This window comes from Dasypus novemcinctus, chromosome 12 (assembly GCF_030445035.2).
Source record: "Dasypus novemcinctus isolate mDasNov1 chromosome 12, mDasNov1.1.hap2, whole genome shotgun sequence".
NCBI lineage: Eukaryota > Metazoa > Chordata > Mammalia > Cingulata > Dasypodidae > Dasypus > Dasypus novemcinctus.
Genome location: NC_080684.1, coordinates 103,015,701 through 103,038,915, shown reverse-complemented (window position 1 = coordinate 103,038,915; position 23,215 = coordinate 103,015,701). Strand labels below are relative to the sequence as shown.

Here is a 23,215-nt window from a genome sequence, read left to right as displayed (position 1 = left end):
CCAAAATAAGGCCCTAGGAATGAAGCCCCAGGTTCATGTATGCCCTGGGTTTGGTCCACGCTGCAGGGTGTCGGGAAGCTTTGTATACATGCTCGGGTATTCACCAACATTAAACCCCAGGAACAGAAGATGTGACAGCAGAACGCCCTCCCCCAAGGCAACTATGTGTCCTTTATTGATTTCAGAAAAAGAAGGGGCCACATGGAAAACACTGGAACTTTTTCTCAGAACCAGGCTGTGATATTAGAGGTGCCTGCCACATACACCACCATCTTTTGCCTGATCCTTCCCTTCCAGTTTCCAAAGATAGAGCAGAAAATAATATTCTGTGAAGATACTGGAAAACAACCCAGGAAACAAATACTTGCCTCCAATGCAATGCGCTCTCAGATTCTGGGTCTAGTTCAGCTGTCTGATGAGCTGATTGATGCTTTCGCCCCGATAACCAGGTAAGCCCATCTCCTTGAAAAAGCCCACTTTATTCTTGGTAATATGACGGGCCACCGAGAGGTGGAATGGGCATAAGAACTGGGAGATACTCTCGAAATACTTCCCTGGGAAGGCAATTTCATAAATGAGATCTTACAAGCAAATGACACCAAAGCTTCCCAGTGCTCCTCAAATACTGTGTTGTCTGTCAGTGGGATTATCTCATGACCTTGGCTTGTCGATGTTTCAGGATGAGTTCCTGGAAAAACTTCAGATTTGGAAATCCCCAGGTCACATAAGGTTCCACTGTGTACAGCGTTTTTAGGCTTGTGGAGGTCATGTTCACAAATACACCATTGAAAATCTTCCTCAGGCAGTCTTTCAGTGATCCTCCACACCGGTAAACCTACTCCATTGACCCTTTGGATGTGTATTACAAAGGCCAAGGAGTGTTCGTCTGGCAATTCCAAGCCATGAGGTTTCAATTCTAGCCATTTGAGGCGTAGCCTGTCACGTTGCTGCCGTTGAGAATCAATTAAGAATGATTCCAGTCGCTTAAGCCTGAGCTGGTTCGCTTTCCTCTGCTTCTTTTCCGAAAGTGCCTGTTTTGCCTGGGTGGCTTTGAGGGCCTGAGAAGTCTTCCTCTTTTTCCGGAGATTTTCTGGAACCAAAGGGATCCTTTCTTGGCTCTTCCTCCACCATCTTTCCCAGGCTGCAGCTATTGCTTGTGCCACGATTAGGGTTTTGATTCCACCACATCATTAGGGCATGCAGGGCTGAGTCCCTGCCCCCTTGGTGGGCTATAAAAACAGACACTCACTCAAGGAGAACACAGATATGCAAGAAAAGAGAGAGCTCTGTAGACACAGAAGAGGATCCTCTGACCCCAGGAAGAGAGATGCGCCATTTGCCTAATAGCTTACAGCTGACCTTGTGAAGCCACCAGAGCAGATGAGCCTTATGCCAGCCTACAGCTGAAATTGGAAGAAGCAGGACCCACCAAACCTTAAGAGGGAAGAGGAGGGCGGAACCCTTGCAGATGTTGCCTGCCGTCTTGCTTTTTAACATGTGGCAACAGTTTGGCAAGGAAGTAACCTTGAGTTGGACTCTTCAGGGCCTTATAACTATATGCTTTTACCCCAAATAAATACCCTTTATAAAATCCAGCAGATTTCTGGTACTTTGCATCAGCACCTCTTTGGCTAATACAGGCTGTAACACACCCTTTGATATCTCTTATAGATTAGGTCTCTTGGTGATATACTGTTTTTGTCTGTAAAGACTTAAAACTCATCTTTTTATTTCTGAAGGTTAGTTTTGCTGGATAAAGAATTCTTGGCTGGCAGTTTTTTCTTTTTCAGTGCCTTAAGTATTTCATACCACTGCCTTTCCCTTCCCATGGTATCTGAAGAGAAATCAGTACTTAGCCTTAATAAGGCTTACTTGTAAGTAACACATTGCTTTTCTCTCACTACTCTCAAAGTCCTCTCTTTATCTTTGGCCTTTGACAATCTGAATAGTAAATGTCTCAGAGTAGGTCTCTTAGGATTTATTCTATTTGGGATATTGTTGTTCTTCTTGGATATTGATATTCATGTATTTTGTAAGGGTTGGAAAATTTTCAGTCACTATTTCCTTAAATAGTCTTTCTACCCTTTTCCCATTCTCTTCTCTTTCTGGGACACCTATAATGCATAAGTTTGTGCATTTCGTGTTGTCATTCCATTTCCTAAGAACCTTTCAATTTTTTGTATTCCTTTAGCTGTCTCTTTGCCAATCTTTCCTATTTCAAATGTCCTGTCTTCAAATTCACTTATTTGTTCTTCTGACACCTCAAATCTGCAGTTATATGCCTCTAATGTATTTTTCATCTCAGTTTCATCCATTGTACCTTTCATTCCTGTAGGCTCTGTTACTTTTTTCTGAAAGCTTTCAAACTGTTCTTTATGCTCACACAGTGCCACCTTAATATCCTGAATCTCTTTAGTCATATTTTCCTTCACCTCCTTAAATTGATTGAGGAGGCTTGTTTGAACATCATTTATTAGTTGACTTAAATCCTGAGTCTCATCTAGATAACTAACTTGTTCCTTCGACTGGGCCATATCTTTCTGATTTTTAGTTTGGGTTGTTATCTTTTGTTGAGACCTAGGCATCTGCTTATGTTGATGATTTTGCTCTGTTGATCAATTTCTTTCTTGCCTGGTGGTTTTATTTCACAGCTCTTCTATGATTTTTAGTTTAATTTTTTCTAAAACTTTAGTATTGCCCTGTTTAAGTAGTTAAAACTGGGGCATGGAGCCACGAATGGGGCCAAACTAAGTCTACCATGCCTGGGAAAGAATCAGGAGAGATCCGCCTGTCTTCCTTCACTTTCCTGGCTGGCCACCAAATGGTGCTTCTTGGCAAACCCTTCCACGGAGATGAATCCTTTAATTTCCACTACCCCTTTCGAGCTAGCAAGTTATGGTGGCTACATTTGCCAAAGAGAAACCACACTCAGCCCTCCACCGCACCCTCCCTCTTCCCTGGGAGGAATCTGTCCTCTCCCCTCTCTGTTGGCCACTCAGCCACAGGTTTTACGGAGGCCGTTCCCCTCAGGGCTGGGGGGTGGGCGGGGTTCTCACCCACAGGCCACCACCTATCACCAGATGTTTTTTTAAAAAAAAGATTATTTATTTATTTATTTAATTCCCCTCCCCTCCCTCGGTTGTCTGTTTTCTGTGTCTATTTGCTGCGTCTTGTTTCTTTGTCCGCTTCTGTTGTCATCAGCGGCACGGGAAGTGTGGGCGGCGCCATTCCTGGGCAGGCTGCACTTTCTTTTGCGCCGGGCGGCTCTCCTTATGGGTGCACTCCTTGCGCGTGGGGCTCCCCTATGCGGGGGGACACCCCTGCGTGGCGCGGCACTCCTTGCGCGCATCAGCACTGCGCATGGGCCAGCTCCACACGGGTCAAGGAGGCCCGGGGTTTGAACCGCGGACCTCCCATGTGGTAGGCAGACGCCCTAACCACTGGGCCAAGTCCATTTCCCTATCACCAGATCTTGAAGATGTTTTCCTACATTTTCTTCTAGAAGCTTTATGATTCTTCCTTTTATATTTAGGTTTTTGATCCATTTTGAGTTAATCTTTGTATAATCTTTGTGAGATAGGTGTTCTCTTTCTTTTGGCTATGGCTATTTACTTCTCCCAGCACCATTTGTTGAATGAGCTGGGTGGATTTGACAGGCTTGTTAAAAATCACTTGACCATACATATGAGGGTCTGTTTTTGAACCATCAGTTTGGTTCCATTGGCCTATGTGTCTGTATTTATGCCAGTATCATGCTGTTTTTACCACTGTAAATAGGTAATATGACTTAAAGTCTTGAAGTCACTGTCCTCCCACTTCGCTTTTCCTTTTTAAGATGTTTCTGGCTATTCAGGACCCCTTACCCTTCCAAATAAATTTGATCATTGTGTTTTCCATTGACTTGAAAAAAAATGCTTGCTGGTGGAATTTTTATCAAGATTGCTTTGAATCTGTATATCAGTTTTGGGAGAATTGACTTTTTTTCCCCCTCTGAACAAATATGTCCTTTTATTTTAGGTCTGTTCTTTTTTTAAAAAAAGATACATAGATCACACAAAATTTTACACCAAAAAAATACAAGAGGTTCCCATATACCCACTGCCCACGCCACCCCCACTCCTCCCACATCAACAACCTCTTTCATCAGTGTGGCACATTCATTGCATTGATGACTACATTTTGGAGCACAACTACAGAGCATGGATTATAGTTTACATTGTAGTTCACATTCTCTCCCAGTCCATTCAGTGGGTTATGGCAGGATATATAATGTCCTGCATCTGTCCCTGCAGTATCATTCAGGACAACTCCACGTCCCAAAAATGCCCCATGTAACATCTCCTCCTCCCTCTCCCTAACATCTTAATGATATTTAGTCTTCTAATCTGTGAGTATGGCTCTTTTTAAAATTTCTTGGAGTTTTCTGAATACAAGAGCTTTACATGGTTGGTTAAGTTTATTCCTAAATATTTTATTCTTTTAGTTGCTATTGTAAATGGAATTTTTTCCCCTTGACTTCCTCCTCAGATTGCACATTACAGTGTCTTTTAAAGCCTATTTCATCTGATATAAGTTCAGCTCTTCCAGATTTTTAAATTGTTGTTACTCCATGCATGGAGTATTTTTCCAGTCTTTCAATCTATTGGTAACCTTGGGTCTAAGGTGAGTCTCTTGCTCATATTTTCTTCTCTATTCTGCCAGTCTGTGTCTTTCAACTGGGGAGTTTAATCAATTAACATTCAATGTTATTACCGTAAAGGCAGCTCTTATTTCACCCATTTTGACCTTTGGGTTTTATCGGTCAGATACATATTTTTTAATGTCACTTTTTTTCTTTTTTAGATTTATTATACTTATTTCTCCCCACCCCCTCATTGTTTGCACTTGCTATGTCTGTTCATCTTCTTTGTTTCTTTAGGAGGCACTGGAACCAAACCTGGGACCTCTGATGTGGGAGGGAGTCACCTAATTGCTTGAGCCACCTCCGTTCCCTGCTTTGTCATGTCCCTCATTACGTTTGTCCCTGTGTCTCTTATTGCATCATCTCGTTGTGCCAGTTTGCCATGCCTGCCCATTGCGTCAGTTCACTGTCTTGCTTGTCTTCTTTAGGAGGCTCCAGGAACCTCCACTCCCTGTGTTGTTGTGTCTCTCATTATGTTTCTCTTCTTGTGTCTCTTATGGTTTCATCTTGTTATATCAGCTTGCTGTGCCTGCCCATTGTACCAGCTCACTGTCTTCTTTAGGAGGCACCAGGAACCGAACCAGGGACCTCCTATGTAGTAGGTGAGAGCTCAATTGCTTGAGCTACATACACTTGCCTGTCATATTTTATTCTCACCACTCTTTTGAGATTTTAGTTACTTTTACTAGTAAAATCTTCATTTCTAGACTCTCTTCCAAGTCTCTCCTGTCATTTCTTTTCAGGCTGTAGCACACCCTTTAGTATTTCCTGTAAAGGCAGTCTCTTGGTTACAAACTCTCTCAGTTTCTGTTTATCTGCGAATATTCTAAACTTACCCTTATTTTTGAAAGACAATCTTGCTGAATATGATTCTTGGTTGGAAGTTTTTCTCTTGCAATGTCTTAAATATATCATCCTCCTATTGTCTTGTCTCCATGGTTTCTGATGAGAAATCAGTACTTAATCTTATTGGGTATCCTTTATATGTTATACATTGCTTTTCTCTTGCTGCTCTCAGAATTCTCTTTGTCTTTGGCATTTGACATTCTGATTAGTATGTGTCTTGGAGTTGGTCTGTTCACATTTATTTGGATGGGAGTATGTTGTGCTTCTTGGACATGGATGTCTATGTCTGTATTAGTCAGGGTTCTCTAGGGAAACAGAATCAACAAGAGATATCTGTCAGTAGTATGCAATTCTATAAGTCTCTCACACAGCCATGGGGATGCACAAGTCCAGGTTCTACAGGCAGGCTGTAATCAGGGGCTGCAATGAAAGTCCAGTGAAGATTCTTGATGACTTCTGGGGGATATTGGCTGTCCAAAGACTAGCTGGGAAGTTCTCTCTCAGTGCTGGAATCACTTCCCCTTTTAAGGCATTCAGCTGATTGGGTTAAACGTCATTCATTGCTGATGGAAATCTCCCTGACTTATGTCGTTATAACCAGCTATCTATGATTTACCACTGCAGTGAAGTCAGTGGTGACTAAAGTCCATAAATGCCCTTGTATTATAGTTAACCCAGTGTTTGCTTGACCAAACAACTGGGTACAATTACCTGGCTGAGTTGACACAATAGCCTAACCATCACAATGTCTTTGAATAGGATTGGAAAATTTTCTACTGTTATTTCTTCAAATATTCCTTCTGTTCATTTTCCCTTCTCTTCTCCTTCTAAGACATCCATGACATGTATGTTTGCAAATATCTTGCTGCTGTTTAGTTCCCTGAGACCTTGTTCTATTTTTTCCATTCTTTCCCTAATCTGTTCTTTTGTATGTTTGCTTTTGGAGAGCATTTCTTCAACCTCACCGATTCTTTCTTCTGCCTCCTCAAATCTGCTATTGTATAATTCGGTGTATTTTAAATTTTATTTTTTGCACCTTTCATTCCTGTAAAATCTGCTAGTTTTCTATGTATGCTTTCAAATTCTTCTTTGTGCTCATCCAGTGTCTTTTTTTAAATAAGATTTATTTTTATTTATTTATTTCTCTCCCCTTCCCCCACCCCCCATTGCCTGCTCTCTGTGTCCACTCGCTGCGTGTTCTTCTGTGTCCACTTGCACCCTTGGTGGCACTGGGAAATTGCGTCAACTTGCTGCTTCAACTCTCCATGAGTGTGGTACCACTCCTGGGTGGGCTGCATTTTTTTCATGCAGGGCGGCTCTCCTTGCAGGGTGCACTCCTTGAGCATGGGGTACCCCCACATGGGGGCACCCCTGTGTGGCACAGCGCTCCTTGCACGCAGCAGTTCTGTGCGTGGATCAGCTCACCACATGGATCAGGAGGCCTTGGGTATTGAACCCTGGGCCCTCCATATGGTAGGCAGATGCTCTATTAGTTGAGCTACATCTGCTTCCCCCAGTGTCTTCTTAATATCCTTAATCTCTTTAGCTATCTCATTGAATTTATTAAGGAGGTTTGTTTGAACATCTATGATTGTCTCAACTCCTTTATATCATCTGGAGGCTTATCTTATTCCTTTAACTGGGCCATAGTTTCCTGTTTCTTGGTGTGGATTGTAAGTTTTGTGCTGTCTTGGTATCTGGCTTACTAGATGTATTTATTCTGGGTACAGTTTCTCTCTTTAGTTTAGGACTTCCTTGCCCTTTCTCCCTTGCTGATTGTGTAGTAGGAACCAAGGATGAAGTTGGTGCTGTAAGCTGTGGAGGCTCAAGCTGCTCTCATTGCCCCAGGGACCAATGATGCTCCGCCCAACTTTCTCCTTTGCCAGGGATAGGGACAGAGATATAACCCTGTATAATAATCCAAGTCGTGCAGGCCTAGACTGTAGTCACCCAGAGAGACTGATGAAGCTTCCCTTTATCCCCTGCCTGGGGCGGGGGTGGAGCTGCAGGTGTGGGCAGCAGTCTATGCAGTGTAGGTCCAAAATGACCGCAGCTGCCCCAGTGGACTTCTGACTATTCAGTCTGTGCCAGCAGTTACCTGGAGAGGCCGGTACAGGGCCTACCAGCTTCCTCCCTGCTAGAGGTGGGACTGAAGCCTATGCTAGAGCTACAGGCCAATCTGGGTGAAAAAAGCTGGTTCCTACCTTCACGTGATTTTCAGTCTGCCCCGCTTGCCCTCATGCTGGGGGTGGAGTCAAAATGGCAGCTACCGGCCTCTTTCTCACTCAGACAGTTTCAAACTTTAGCTGTTCTCAGGATTATACTGTAGCCCGCTGAATTTATTCATCAAGAGCTGAAGTTGGTACCCAACTGTCTCTTCCTCCCCCGTTTTGGGGAAGCGGAGCTTTCAATTCCAGCCGTGGAACAGCGGTTTGTGCCTCCAGTGGAGGCTGGCACTGGCCTCTGCGCTGTGGAGCCTCTACTCACGAGTCTTCTCTGCAGATGGGCATCTCCTCCTTCCACTGCCCCAAGGATGTTGCAGGATGCACTTCTGGCCTCCTGGAACCCCCAAACAGGTGCTTCAGCTAGCTCCAGAGAGCTCTGGGTGTTTGCTAACTGCCCTGGAGCAGAAGCTCTAGGAGCTCCTTACTCTGCTGCCACCTTGCTGGTTGTCTCTCTCTTAAAGGTTTTGCGTGGTCTCTGTGTGAATGCACAGCATGTTGGTTTAACTCTCAGGAGGAAATTAATTTTACCGCTAGCGCCACACGTGTCCACTCAAGAGTATTCACCTACTCCATTAACTCCTGACGTTTCTTACAACGGTGTGGTTGCAGCCTCCAACCGGGCCTCTGCACTGTGGAGCGCGGCACTTACCTGACCTGACTCAGCCACGCAGACGACCCCCAGGCTGGTACAAACGTTTCTAAGAAAAAAAGTAATAAAACAACTACTTGACGTCTTTCTTCAAGCTCTGTCTCAGCACTCCCCCGCACAGGCACACGCACGTGCTCGCACACCCACCCCACTCTGCAGGTGACCTTGCACTAGGCGAGTCACCAACACCCTCAGTCCTTCAAAACCTGGCTCCCACCCCCGCCACCCTCTTAGTGCACCCTCAGTGATGCAACCTTTGTCTGGCAACTCCATCTCTTCACACCAGTGATCACGGTCCCAGATTTTTTTTCAAATCTCTCAATTTCTAGCATGCGTCAGCAGCGCTATCCAATAGAAATCTAACGCGAGTCCAAATGCAAGTCGCAGCTGTAATTTTAAATTTTCTAGGAGACACATTTTAAAAAGTAAAAAGAAACAGGCAAATAGTTTTCATGATATATTTTATTTAACCCAATCCATCCAAAATACTATCTTTTCAACATGTAATCAATATAAAATTTATTGAGACATTTTACATTCTTCTTCTTATTAAGTTTCCAAAATCTGTGGAGTATTTTATACTTACGGCCCTTCTCAATTCAGATTAGTCGCATTTCAAGGCTCCAGGGCCAGGAGCAGCTGGGCAGGCACCGCGGTGGGCAGTGCAGTTGTAGCTTCTTACCACCCTCACTGTGGTCCACGGAGGGGCAGCACCTGCCTTGCCGGGAAGCTGGCTAGAAATGCAGACTCTCAGGCCCCACTTATCAGACTCTGCTTTTTCACAAGTTGATCAGGTGACTTGCAGGCCCATTAAAATCTGAGAATCACAGGTCATCGTTGTCTGGTTTGTTCTTGGAAGTGTACTTGCCTTTTTCAGAACACATGTCTTAAATTCGGCTCCCAAAGTGTGGACACCTCCCCTACGAGGGCATCCATTTCCATCCTAGAGGAAGAGGCATTCGCTCATCTGTCCCGTGGATGGAGATGTCGTAGAAGTCCTGCACATCATCATCATGCTCCACCTCTTCACTCCTTCCCAGACTGCAGGGCACGTCTCACTCTCAGCTCCCTCCCCGCGCTCCCTCCGCAGGCCCCCGCCACTGCACCTTCTGTGTCCTCTGCCAGCTCTTCTTCCTTTTCTCCTCCTGCTTCTTTCTCTTCCTCTTTGTCTTGAGAGCCGCTGTGACAAATATGACTTGGCTTAAACAGCAGGGATTTATTGCCTCACAGTTTGGGAGGCCAGAAGCCCGAAGTCAGCATGCCAGCTGGGCCGTGGTTTCTGGGCGCCTGTCGCCTCCTGAGGGTGGCTCGCCGGCCGATCCCCACCTCTGCCCCCTCCTGTGGCGTCTGTCCCCACGTCTCCTCCTCCTGTGTTTCCACATTTTCTCTGTCTGTAAGGACTCCAGTCTTAGGGGATGATGGCCCATCCTTCTGCCACAATTAGTGGGGCCTCGACTAATACCATCTTCCAAGGTCCTAGTTACGGGGGGCGCACACCTGCAGGCTCAGGGGCTCGGACTCGAACACGTCTTTGTGGGGGACCCACTTCAATTCCCAACCCTCTCTCCTTGCCCTTCCCTGCTTCCCCTCCTCCCCCTTTTCCTCCTCCTCCTCCCTTCTGATCCTCTGCAGCCCTTAAAAGTAAATATTTGCTAGAGTTTTGACTTTGGCCTTGCTCTCTTACTGCACCATCTGCCTGGGGGAACTCCAGATACTTCTCTGGCTTCAGAGGAGCGTTGTTCACCCCCTATCCATGGCCCTGGCCTTGATCTCTCCCCAAGCCCCAGGCCCATTTTCCCAGCTGCCTCCTGAACAGTTTTCCCTACAGTTCTCAGCAGGCACCTCAACCTTAACCTGTCAGAAATTAAATTACCTTTCCTCAGTGGGCTCTTCCTTTCTTTTCTTTTTTTTTTTAAAGATTTATTTTTTAATTTATTTCTTTCCCCTCCCCCGTTGTCTGCTCTCTGTGTCCATTCACTATGTTCTTCTGTGACCGCTTCTATCCTTATCAGCGGCACCGGGAATCTGAGTTTCTTTTTGTTGCGTCGTCTTGTTGTGTCAGCTCTCGTGTGTGCAGCGCCATTCCTGGGCAGGCTGCACTTTCTTTCACTCTGGGCGGCTCTCCTTACAGGTGCACTCCTTGCACGTGGGGCTCTCCTACACGGGGACACCCCTGCGTGGCAGGGCACTCCTTGCGCGCATCAGCACTGCGCATGGGCCAGCTCCACACAGGTCAAGGAGGCCCTGGGTTTGAACCGTGGACCTCCCATGTGGTAGACGGACGCCCTATCCATTGGGCCAAGTCCGCTTCCCTCTGCCTTTCTCTTCTATCTCAAGTAATGGCACCACCATCTTCCAGAATCCCAAAGAATAACTACAAGAGCGCAGTCATCCTCCACCCTCAGTTGCCGACAAGGCTCGTTAATCCTGAGGCAGAGCTGTCGTCCAGCCTCGCCCTGCACGCCCTCCAGCTCTGCACGTTTCTCCTTGGCTAAACCACGGAACAGCCTCCTTTCTCCCCGCCCCAGCTCACATCGTCCCCCAGCGAGCCCCAAGGCCAGCTCACAGCTAGTAAAGACGAGGCAGGAAGGTTTCCAAAGGTTACATTGAAAGAAAGGCTGTGTATTCTCAGAGGAAGACTATCTCGTCTCTTTGGGGTTAGAATAGCCTCACTCGGCAAAATAACAAATTGGCAAGTCTAGGTCTATGTGCAAAATGTATTTTTTAAAAATTAAGCTTTTATTGAAATAGAACATAATACAGAAAAGTGCACAAACTTACAAATGTATGTGATGAGTGTTCACAAACGGAACACGCCTCTGGCACGGTACACAGATTAAGGGACAGAAAAGTCCCAGCACCCCTAGAAGCATCCACGTGTTTCTCTCTGGTCCCTATTTTCCCCTCTCAAGGGGTCACTGCTAACCTTCTAGCAGCGGGGATTAGTTTTACAGTTTTTTACTAGCTTATATGAATGGAATCATACGAACTCGTTCATGTCTGGCTTTCGCTCAACATTATGTTCGTGAGATTCATGGAAGGTGCTATAGCCTGTGCATGCTCACCACTGTATACTGAGTGCCACAGTTTACCTTCTCCACTCTACTGCTGATGAACATGTGTGGTTTCCAGATTGCATCTATAATACATTTTGCTAAGAACATTCTTGAATACGTCTTTTTGTGAATATTCACAGTTAGGTTCCAGGCTCTCCCTCCAATCTTCTCTTGCAGCTCCTCCCCATATAGCCCACCCTCCAATCCCGCAGAGAGCCAAAGTCCTTCTCAGGGCCCCGTGGACCTGGCCCTGCCTTGATGGCATCGTTTCTCTGCTGGCCCTGATCCCCAGGCCCCAGGCCGCTGGCCTCCTGCTGTCTCAGACTCGTCACCTCCCCATGTGACCATCTCAGATCGTGTAGAGCCGCCCTGCCCACTCCACTGTCCCAGCCTTTTCTGCCGATGAGACACACCCCCCGATGCACCTGTGCTTGTCCACTGTTGGAACGCCAGCTCCACTGGGGCAGGTGCTCTGTCTGCTTCACTGTTGAATCACCTGCCTGAACCAGCATCTGGTATGTAGCAGGTGCTCAGTAAATATGTTGCATAGAGAAATGCATGAATTCCCTGATTGTGCTGTAGTTTTTCACACTGCGTGCTGAAGCATATGTTGTTTCCTCAGTCTGAAAACTCCTTGCTGCAGCCGTTACCTTTGGTGGCATGTACCCAACTCACAGTGAATCTCCTCTCAGGGACCCACCTGCTCCCTAGCCCTCCACCCCAGAGTTACAAAGCCTGACCCTGTGTGGCATACTTGTAATTTGTGACTCTGCCCTGAGGGCATTACCAGTTAAAGGAGTGGGCAGCCTGACGCCAGCTGGGCTGATGTAAAATCAGATTTGACCTCCCAGACTTATTCTGGGTTGGTCTTAGAATAGACTTTTTTTTTTTAAGATTTATTTTATTATTTATTCCCTCCCCCCACCCTGTCTGCTATCTGTGTCTATTTGCTGTGTGTTCTTCTGTGTCCTCTTGCATTCTCTGTGGCACCAGGAATCTGTGTCTCTTTTTGTTGCGTCATCTTGCTGCATCAGCTCTCTGTGTGTGTGGCACCACTCCTGGGCAGGTTGCATTTTTTTTTGTGCAGGGCAGCTCAATGAGGGGCGCACTCCTTGCACGGGGGGCTCCCCTACACAGGGGACACCCCTGCATGGCACAGCACACCTTATGCGCAGCAGCGCCACGCATGGGCCAGCTCCACATGGGTCAAGGAGGCCCTGGGTTTGAGCCCTGGACCTCCCATATGGTAGGCAGACACCATATCAGTTGAGCCACGTCTGCTTCCCTAGAATAGACTTTTATTTTTAAAAAATGTGTATGATGCATTTCCTGTCTTAGACGGCAGGAAAAACAGACCAGATGTGCAGAGAGAGGAGGCTAAGCAGACGGCCCTAAAGGGGTGGAGGGGGCTGTGGGGCCTGAGCATGGGCTCTGCCAGCCGCAGAGGGCTCTTCAGGGGGCGCTGCCTTGACCGAGGGAGCGGCCCTGCCCAGCATTCTCTCCTCCCCTGCAGCCAATGACGGCGACACAGGGGGACAGCTCTGGGTCCCCACACCCCTGAACGGCCATCCCAGGCAGAGCACCCCACAGACCCAGCTGAGGCTCCCTGGCTGCCTCGCCACGTGCGAAAGTGCTGTCCAATAAGTCTACTGCGTGCTCTTCGTGCAGGCTCCCAGTTCTGTTTTCCAGGGAACCCAACCTAAGGCCAGGCTTTCAGTTCGGGGGGGGGGCGGCCTGACAACTGGGGGTCGTGGGGGCGAGCCAGCACCCATGCTTTCCACCCGGTCCCTCACTCTGGGCCCCACTACCTTCCAGCTCAGCCAGTGAAACCCGGTTAGAGAGCGGCCAGGATGGCACCGGCACCCCAGGGCAGGGCGGGTCTATCCTTGGCACCTCGTCTTTATTTTCTGAGTCTCCCTCACCCGCTCACCACCAGCCCCCTGGGCCCACGGGCTGCCTTCCCCTTGGAAGTTTCCCCGAGGAATTGCCTCCTCAGGGTGAGAAGGCAGCGCAGAGCCCACCTTCTGTCCAGAGAAGCCCCCAGGCCGCAGACAGCCTAGACCCGCTCCAGAAGTTTCCAAACCCCAGGTGTCGCCAGGACTTTTGCCAGGGGCAGGCGGGTGGGGGAAGCTTCCCACGTGCGAAGTTCAAGTCCACCTGTAAGAAAGACATCTTCCGGAAGAAAACCAGGCTCACCGGATTGTGGAGAAGAAAAGAATTTATTCTCAATCTTGCAAGAAGGGGCGCACAACCAGAAAACGTGGCGGGAGCCCTGAACAAAGAAAAACGACACAATTTACACCCCTAGGCCTAGCACGCAAGCCCTTCCTGCTTCTCTGTAGATTGGATACTTCAGAGGTCACAGCCTATCCGAGAAGTCTAACCTTCCCAAGTGCAAAAGTTTTTGATTCACCGCTTCCCCATCACATTCCAACCATTTTAGCTTTTACCTGCTCCTTTTGTCAAATAAGGAATGGAATTTAGTGTTGAATTGGTATTGAGGTAGCTCTTTCTTGTGCATCCCTTTTACTGGCTATAGGACTGGCTCAAGCTGGTTTCCTTTGTTCCTGCTTAAGCCAGGAGTGGGAGACTGAGGCAGTAGGCTGCCAGGTTACATTAATTAATATTTTTTTCCTTTATGTGAAAACTAAACTAACCTCCATTTCTTACAATCACCCTTCTTTCTTTTAAGCTCTTTTTAGTTTTCGCATTTCTGTTCTTCAAAAAATTTTAGAGCTATTTCACACTCTTTACCACAGGGGTCTCCTTTTTTAAGGGGGTACAGATGAATGGGCCTACACTCAATGGGCATTTGTTTGGTTAGGGGAGTTTCAATGAGTCTTTGAACCAGCCCTCAGGCACATGGAATGATCCAGCATCCAACTGTGGTGAGCACCCCAGCTGAGATAACGAGGGAAGTTAAGATGGACAGTGCAACCCCTTTCCATTTTCCAAGCCAATTTTCAAGCCATCCTGTGAGTTGCTAATGCCAGAAATTTTTGCTAATTCCTCAGATAGGGCCGTTAGGCCTTGTAAAGCTTTAGTGATAGTTCCGTCAGGGGCAGTGTACCTGGGGATGATGTACAGCAACTACCTCCAATCACAACACAGACGCCCCCTTTCTCAGCTAGCATCATAGCTAAGGCCATTCTATTTTCCCATGCCATTCTGCTAGTAGCATCTAATTGTTCTGCAGTTCCCTTAATTGCATCCCTGGTGTAATTAATAAATCTCTGTTGATTATAATAAATGTAATTAATCTAATCTACATTATTATTAATGGTGACCCACCAGAACAAGGATGATTCAAACCCAGCTGCTACCTGATTTCTAGCCTTACAGTCATCTGGGACTCCTCGGGGAACTCCTATATTGTCTAGATAGATCAACTTGTCAAAAGAACCAAGTAGACTTCTTTACTCTCTCTTCCTGGCATGTCATTGTCACTTCTTTTTCAAATGCCGAGGTGAATGGGATAGCCAGTTGGACCAGAGCACAGGTTCTGCCCCACCTCTCAGGCAGTATTGGTGGGAGAACACCCCTTCCACAGGACCACCACAGGTCTGCTTGAGGTCTGACCAAACTGGAGAAATTGTCAGTACTATCACTGCTCACATTCCACACTTGTGTACACGAGGCCATATTCTAAGGTCCCGGAATCCTTTCCCCCTGTCTAGAGAGACAGGCAGAGTGATTCCCTGGGCCCAGACGGCAGGCAGGTATTTTAACCGTTTTTAACCGATGGGAAGAGAGAGGACAACGTACTACAATTTTCACCAGGAGTAGCATTCTGGAAGAGGAGTATCACGCACTTAAACTCCTTTTCATGCTTTTCCATACCGAGCGGAAAGGGTACAATATGAGCTGTGGGCCGGCCTGTTGCACAAGCATAACAGTTGCTTTTGTTCGGACTCTGGACTGTATATTTGATCCATTCTACAGGCATTTGTGTCCCCATTTTCTGTCTCTATTTCTATGGTTTGCTTTAAATCTTCTGCCTTAAGTATCCTGACTGCTTCGGGATCATTTTGAATTGGCCTTTGGTGGGTTTCCTGTGGTATTTCTGAAGGGTAGGCTGGAGGGGGCATTGTTGACATCATATCTACAAGGGGAGGAAGGACTCGGATACGGAGCCTCCCCAGAAGATCTTTACCTGTAACGTCTGCTCCCATTCCATAGACTCTATTGACTCCTTGGTCCCTGGTGCTGCCCCCAGTTTCTAATTTATCTGCCTTCTTAATAATTATTACTACTGGATTGCGCTGAAGACTTTTGCAGTCTGGTGGGGTGTCATCTTTATAAAAAGTTTTCTTACCCTTTAATGGCCTCAAACTTGGTGAGACTCATCCCATATTCACGGTCTATCCCTTACACTGGGTAGTCCACCATACATCATCCCAGGAGGGGCAAGGAGGGGCTTGACTGTAACCACTCCCCACTGGCTCTGGGCATTTATTTATCCTGCTCAGCCATCGCTGGTGCTCTAAATTTCCACAGTCTATTACTTGGCAAACTGTATGGTCTGAGACTCCAGACCTTCAGTCACATTTATAACTAATTTAATGGGGCTAGTTCTTCTCAGGTTTGAAACATCATGGCTAGTAAGAGTATTTTCACCTGTAACTTAAGGTCTGAATTTCTCCTTTGGTATTCTGATAGGACTAGGGCCATTGTTGACTAGGACAATACACAGCTCAACCCCTTCCCCCCTTCCCCAATTATTATCTTTTTAATGTGATCTTCAATGGATTTGGGGCTGAAATTATTTTCCAAGACTCAGATGAAGTTGTTGGGTATTTAGTGTCCGGTTCAGGTACTGGTCCCTTTACTCAAGTGTATTGAGATGTTTGGACTGCTGTTTCAGTTGTCAGCAAGCCTTGATAAGGTCCTTCCCAGGTCGGTTGGAGTTTGAACTCTTTTCATGATTTGATTAGGACCCAGCTGCCAGGTCAGTGTGGGTGGACTGCAAATTCAAGAGGTGGAGTCTGAGCCAGCAAACCCCGATGTCTGAGGGATGACGAAGTGGAAGACAAGGCCAGTAGACAATTTTGAAGAAAGAGATCCTTCAACTCAAATGAGGGGAGTTCTCCAGGTTTTCCAGGGAAGGGCAGACGAAAAAGCATTTCATAAGGAGAAATTTCCAGTTCCCTCCTAGGGGCAGCTCGGATTCTTAACATAGCTTTAGGTAAACATTTAATCCAGGGTAATTTGGTTTCTAAGACCAATTTAGAGAGATGTTTTTTTAAGGCTTGGTTCATTCTTTCCAGTTTCCCTGAGGATGGCGGGTGCCAGGGTGTATGGAAGTTCCACGTGACACCTGGAGCCTGTATAATATTTTGCAACACTCTGGGTGTAAAGTGACTACCATTGTCTGAATGTATATTTTCTGCTAACCCATATTGGGGAATGATTTGTTCAAGGGTAATTTCTGAAGTCCCTGATGCTGTAGCTGAAGCAAGAGGGTATGCTTCTACCCACCCTGTCAGGTGATCCACAATAACCGGAACATACTTTAGTCGACCTACAGGGGCATTTCAGTATAATCAACCTGAATGCTCTGGAATGGTCTGAGGCCGGGCTCCCTCCCCTCCGGCACTTGCTTTTTTAAAACTTTCTTACTAATTTTCTGACAGATTGTGCACTGTTCACTTATTTGTTTGGCTATATATAAAGACCCACACACCCGAAATGCTTGAGCACCAGGTCACACATGGCGTGTACTCCCCAGTGACTCCCTTAGTGCAAACCAGCTAGTACTTCCCTCATTATTTGCTTCTTCAACATCTGCCGGCCATCTGGGAGGAGCCACTTCCCTTGGCCATCCAAGGTTGCCCTCAATTGTTTTAGTTCTTTTACTTTCTTTTCAGAGAATACAAGGATTCCAATTTCTTTGGGGATGGAGGGTATCAGGACCATTAGTTCCAGAGGGGAACAGAGGGAAGCCTCTTTGGCCTTTTATCAGCTAATCTGTTGCCTTTTTCTTCAAAAGTATGACATTTTTTATGCCACCTATCCAAGGAAGTTCCAGCTCACCAGAAGCATCTGACGGGTCAAAGAAGTGCCAGTCATTGGACAATCTGAAATACCTCTTCAAGGAACAAGCTAAGTAGTGTCTGTGTCAAAGTCAGCCGTTCCCTCTAACTCTAAGCCAAGTGCCTATTGCCTAGGGGGAGGGCAAATCAGACACCTCTAAGAAACCTTGTCTGTTTTCATTTCCTGTAGTTTAGCATTTAAAACCTGCAAAATAAAGTCCATCAACTTTAGGAAGGTGCAGCCTTCCTAGCACCTGGCCCTTTCTACTCTTGTGGTCCAGTATCCTTTTAGGGAAACCCTCTATCTTCAAAATTCTAATTAAGTTTATTTCTTCCAGAATCAATGTTTTGTTAGCCATACAGGGATTTCATCCAGCTTCATCCAGGGTGCCGGATTTGACTTCCTCCAACCACAAGAGACTAGCAGGAGGGTTTTACACCTTGCCAGGTAAGGCCTACTGCCCCTAACCAGCAGGAAGCAGTTACAGAAGACTGGCCATCGTCCTTCAGCACCCTTTTAAGAATGAAGGTGTAAACTCTCAGGGGGAGTTGAGGCAGGCTAGATTAGGGAATAAAGAGACAAATTGGCAACCTGGCAGAAAACCACTGCAATTAAACACGTGGCCCTGGAGACGCCACAAGATGGCTGCTGGAAGGACCTTGATGGGACCCTCGTCCAGCAGGTTGTGCACAGCGGGAAGGACTTTGTGGAGGACAGCACTGCTTCTGCTGGGTCTTCATGGGGAAGTCATTGGTCAGATTCATTGTGGCATATTTTACCAGGGTAGCTAGAACACTAAGAAGAGGGGCTTGGGTTTTTGTCTAGCATTTGCTGCTGGAATATAGGCTCCAGGCTGCAAGAACGGGATTTTGATAAGCAGGGAAGCCAACTCCAGGTCCTCGCTGTAATTGTTCTTCAAAGGTTCTATACCTTGTCTTCAGGTCTTTGGTCAGGAGGGTGGCCTGAGCCAGGAAGTTCTGGTCACTAAACATATCTCCCTCAGGGAAGCGGACTTGGCCCAGTGGTTAGGGCATCCGCCTACCACATGGGAGGTCCACGGTTCAAACCCCGGGCCTCCTTGACCCATGTGCAGCTGGCCCACATGCAGTGCTGATCGCGCAAGGAGTGCCGTGTCACGCAGGGGTGTCCCCCGTGTAGGGGAGCCCCACATGCCAGGAGTGCACCCTGTAAGGAGAGCTGCCCAGCGCAAAAGAAAGTGCAGCCTGCCCAGGAATGGTGCTGCACACATGGAGAGCTGAAACAAGATGACACAACAAAAAGAAACACAGATTCCCGTGCCGCTGACAACAACAGAAGCAAACAAGAACACGCAGCAAATGGACACAGAGAACAGACAACTGGGGGGGTGGGCAATAAAATAAATCTTAAAAAAAAAAAAAAAATAAACCATGTCTTCCTCATACACCGTGAAGCGCAGGAGGCAACTCCGGCTTACTGATCTGGCAGTGAAGGGTCTTGGCCAGTCACGCAGGGCTCAGTCCATCTGCTTTCTTTGGGGCCTGGAGGTTTTTGTGTGTGTAGCTGCTGGAGGCTGTCCAGGCTTTACATTTGGATTATTCTGAAGCAGAAGGGTAGGAACTTGTGGCATAAGGTATTCATTTTCTGTCTAGTTTAACATAGAGGCAACCCACTCCTCAGCTGTATCTTGACGAGGAGGAATATAGGGGAGCCTCACATCTAGATATCCTCAAACCCTACTAATAAGGTTGGGGGGCAGTCTCTCTCCAGATTGCCCAGTTCCAGCTTCATTTGTATTAATATCCAAAAGCAGGAAAGTGGACTTGGCCCAGTGGTTAGGGCGTCCACCTACCACATGGAAGGTTAGCGGTTCAAACCCCGGGCCTCCTTGACCCGTGTGGAGCTGGCCCATGCGCAGTGCTGATGCGCGCAAGGAGTGTCATGCCACGCAGGCGTGTCCCCCGCATAGTGGAGCCCCATGCGCAAGGAGAGCACCCCGTAAGGAGAGCCACCCAGCGCGAAAGAAAGTTCAGCCTGCCCAGGAATGGCGCCGCACACATGGAGAACTGACACAAGACGACGCAACAAAAAGAAACACAGATTCCCAGTGCCGCTGATAAGGATAGAAGTGGTCACAGAAGAAGATACAGCGAATGGACACAGAGAGCAGACAACTTGGGGGGGGGGGGAGAAATAAATAAATAAATCTTAAAAAAAAAATTCCAAAAGCAGCATCTCATTCAGCAAGACCTGATGAAGTTTCAGTGAGAACTCTATTGACAACTCCAGACAAGCAGCAAATGGCTGTTTGGCATGCGCACAGTCCTCGGCAGCACTGCGTGCCAATCTTTTGCCTTAAGAATGTAAACCAAATCGCTTGTTAAATTGTCTTTACTTCCCAGGATGACACCACTATAGACAGTGGGTGCTTCCCACTTATTGGACACTGTCCAGAATCGGCGTTCTGATGTCATACCCGTGCCCATGAGACAGGAAGAGTGCCTAGCTCACCTGCATTGGCTTGCCTGGGGTCTGGAGGTTGAGGGCTGGCTGGCTGCTGTGGATCCACATGGGCAAGGGGTCATAACTGGAGGACTCCAGCCACTAGCCCTTGGGTTGACGTGGGAGAGCGGCAGCCGATTGTACTGGAGGAACTTCTTACCCTTGGCATTGTTCATGTATTTCTCAGCCTTGGTTTCTGGGAGGGATGGCATGACTCAATGGTGGGCATGTTTTATGTCAGTCTTCTCTTCATTGAAGGGAACAGGTTGGCTAATTAGGAATCAATAGATAGATCTAGAACCTGGCAGAAAAATAGGGGGTGTTGCGAACCCCGATTCCATTTCTTGCCTTTTGGGAGCTTTGGTATCTGATAGCAAGTAATCAAAACTTTTCCTTGTTCCAAGCAGCTTCTTGGTGTTAGCCTGGGAGGGCTGTCCCATGTCTGGGCTCGTGGATTTCCTTGCTTGGGGACTGGTTTGACCCATGGTTGGATCGGTGGCTGCAAGGTACCCTTCAGAACTTTTGGGAGAGGACCACGGCTGATTCTCCTTGAGTGTCCTATAGCTTGGGTCACCATGGTGAGTGGGATATACCCATAGAACATTTTCTATTGAAGTAGAGACTTTTCTATGTTTTAGGCTGCAGCGACTTTGAGCCTCCTCTGACACTGTGAATAAGGCTGCTAAATAAGCCACGCTCTGGGTAGTCACCTCAAATTTGTCCCGGTTTCCATGTTTGTTAACCAGAGTTAGCAACATGTGCAGAATTCTGATTGTTCTTGCAACAATAGCAGGTGAAGGATGCCTATATCCTTTGAAGAGGTGTCCAACCAGTGCAAAGCTAGTCAGAGTTGAAACTGAGTCCAACAGAATGATCCATTTACCTGCAGTGCCATTCCAGAGGATACCGTATTGCCATAAATACTTCCTCAGGACTCTTGTCATTGAATGTCCGGAGACTGTCCAAGGTGTGCAGGTTTTTTCTTCAAGAAGTGCAGTGCCTGCAGAGTGCAAGCTCACCTCATCAGGCTGCAGCACAGCCACGGCTGCCCAAGGAGGGGGAGTTCTGGTCAAGCTCGTGTGGCACCACTCTGCTCTCGTGAGCATTGGTCTGAGGGACAGGCTCTGAAAGACACATCTTGAACTCATTGCAGTGCAGGGACGCTTGCTGGTAGTGTGTGATGAGGTCATCGAGGAAATCAAAGATGAGGTTGTCCGTTGGGAAGAACTTGGGGGGCCTGACATCCTGCCGGGAGTGAATATGGCGGCGCTAGACTTTCCTGTTCTGCCAGAAAGAGCGTGTAGCCGCCCACAAAGGTCTCCCTCTCATGCACGAGGAAGGAGCTGTCCAGAGCACCGGCCTCAAGGCATTACTTGGGGAGCAACCGCCTGGCGATGTGCCACCTGTCCCGTCCTGCCCCGAGCTTGGAGTGGAACCACTTCTCCTTGGAGTGCAGCTCTGTGCTGCCACTGGCCTCCTTGGGCGCCTCCTCATCCTCATTGCCCTGGGCACTGCTGGTCTCCTCAGAGTAAGTAGATCTTGCTGCTGATCAGAACAAAGTAGTGGGGGCCCCATTCGTGGGCCACTGTACCAGCTGTGCACACTTAGACAGGCACAGCTTAATCTTTGGAACAAGCGTATGCTACTGGCAGGATCGGCCAGGTAGAGCATGCCCTTCTTTTTTTTTTTTTTTTTTTTTTTGCTCTTGGGCCTCTTTATTTTGGTACTTTTCCTCTCTGGTACACCTTGAGTCACTTTAACTCATTAGTACCAAGTATTTAGTCATAGACATCCTGCTTCGGAGAGCATGCCCTTCTTGATGGAATTGCTGACGTTGTTCTCAGCGTGCATCACCGAGGTGGGAACTTCCTCGCAGGCACTGCCCTTGGCCAGCCTCTTGTGCTCAGTGAGGATCTTCCTTTCGGGCTGGTTGGGGATGGGGAGACTGTGGGCGGCTGTGTCCATGGGCTTGGTGAGACACGTGTCCCCAAGCGCCTTCCTGAAGTGCTGGGCCATGGTCCTCTGCTGGGTGATGCCGCAGTGGTCCTTGGTGAATAGGATGGCTGGGTGCTCTGAGGCCACAAAGGCGTGCTCCTTGATGGTGTGCAGGATGCCCAAGAAGCTGATCTTGGTGGTAAGTGTGTGTCCCTGGTAAATGACCAGCAACTCTTCAGGGCCATCCCAGCGGTCCAGCTCATCGCAGCGGCGGCCTATCTGCAGGTAGCGAGTGTAGGCCTCTGGGGGGACTCACTGGAGAACTGGTCCCTGGTCAGCAGGGCTTCTGTGACTGTTTCCAGAGACATGAAAGCAGAGGTCTCCCTCTCATGGGAGCCAGGAGAGCGTGACCTGTCCCAGTGACTGGATCAGAGGGCAATGATGGCAGCTGACTTTGCTGGTACCAAACAGCAAATAAAATGTGGGTGTCACGCAATGTCATCCCATGTGAGATGATATTCTGGAGTGGGAGTTGGAGATGGGCATGTCTTGTCCATGAATTTGCACATCCTTCCAATGACCTTGCTTGAAACCAACCTCCGGAGGCCGGGGCTGCAGCAGCGTCTGCTATCACCTCAGCATTTATTGGCCCCAGGCCACCTGTTGCACTGGTTTTGATGAGGCTGTCTAGTACAGCATCAAGTGGGTCTGTGGTCTGTCCAGGGCTCCCCCACATTTTTGCTTGGACAGATGGTAGCTCTGTTTCTCATTTTTGGTCATATATTTCAGACAGAGATGCTTCAACTCCATCCTAGATTGCTGGATCCAGAAATACTCTCTTCCAAGGATTCCAGGGCCCTGCTGCTGAAATTCTGGAGGCCCCCACCTATTCCTAGGAGGCTGTCAAAGATCTCAAGTTCATGTTCCAGAAAAATTCTGCTTGATGTTGGAGAGCCCTAACCTTCTCCTTGCTGACCCTTTCTGTGTAGTGTTGTTTTTGTGTTCCTCTTGCATATCCCTCTCTTTCTTTAAACACAGTTATGTTTTGCCTCTCTTGCTTCTGCCTCTTCTTGCTGGGAGTGGCTTTTGGAGCCACTCTACACTCTCACCGGTTCTCTCTGGTGGCTGCCCTGAAATCTCAGCTTGCACTCCAACCTGCCCTGGGGAAACTGGATCAGGCTGCCAGATCCTTTGCTTAACCCTTTGTGCCAAACCCTCCTCCCTTTTAATTATGACTCTGTAGAGCAGGAAGTAGCTGGACTCAGAAACTGCACCCCATCTTCCATAAAAGAAAAAGGGGGGAATGAAA

The 23,215-nt window shown here is 47.7% G+C and overlaps 2 pseudogenes; both read right to left on the bottom strand.

The window, feature by feature from the left end:
* Positions 1–389: 389 nt before the first annotated feature.
* On the bottom strand, positions 390–20,040 carry LOC101438001 (large ribosomal subunit protein uL30-like 1 pseudogene; annotated as a pseudogene).
* Positions 20,041–20,994: 954 nt separating this feature from the next.
* LOC101440160 (1-phosphatidylinositol 4,5-bisphosphate phosphodiesterase gamma-1 pseudogene) lies at positions 20,995–22,274 on the bottom strand (annotated as a pseudogene).
* Positions 22,275–23,215: the final 941 nt, after the last annotated feature.